Genomic DNA, 644 nt, shown 5'->3' with positions numbered 1-644 from the left:
GTCCTCTGTGGTCTTCTGTGACATATCATCTTCTGTCAGTACTTGCAGTTTTACTTTTTCTATACTTTTACATTTAAGGAACTGAGAGCTAACAGCCATCCTTATCTCATGGTACACCTCTCCTTGATATATCACCTTTATTTCCTCAAAAAATGCAGATAAATCTGCTATTTTAGCCAATAATGGCCTTAAAAAAAGTTTCATCTCAGAAACTTTATATCAAAAAACTTTCACTATTCCAAACCCAATTGAATGTCATCTCAAAACAATTTTCATAAACAGTTTTACCTTTCTCAATAGTTTTGAATGCAACAATACCTTCCTTAATTCAAAACAGTCTTTTGAAAGAAACATAATGGGCAATAACAGCCCATCTCGGATAACACTTGACCGGTAATTGCCCTTCATCGGACAGCACATGGGCAATGAACTGCCCTCATCGGTCAACACTTCATCGGACAATACTTGGGCGATGAACACCAAATCCGAACAAGACTTGGGTGATGAATCACCCTTATCGGTTAACACTATGATCGGCGAATATTCTCACTGGTCAACACTATGACCGATAACATCCTCATCGGTCAACACTTAAAAATAAACATTCAATCCGAGTAATGCTTTGTACGATAAACGTCCTTACC

Source organism: Cynara cardunculus (genome assembly GCF_001531365.2).
Source record: "Cynara cardunculus var. scolymus isolate 2C chromosome LG 1, CcrdV1, whole genome shotgun sequence".
NCBI lineage: Eukaryota > Viridiplantae > Streptophyta > Magnoliopsida > Asterales > Asteraceae > Cynara > Cynara cardunculus.
Note: the sequence above shows the minus strand (reverse complement) of the source record.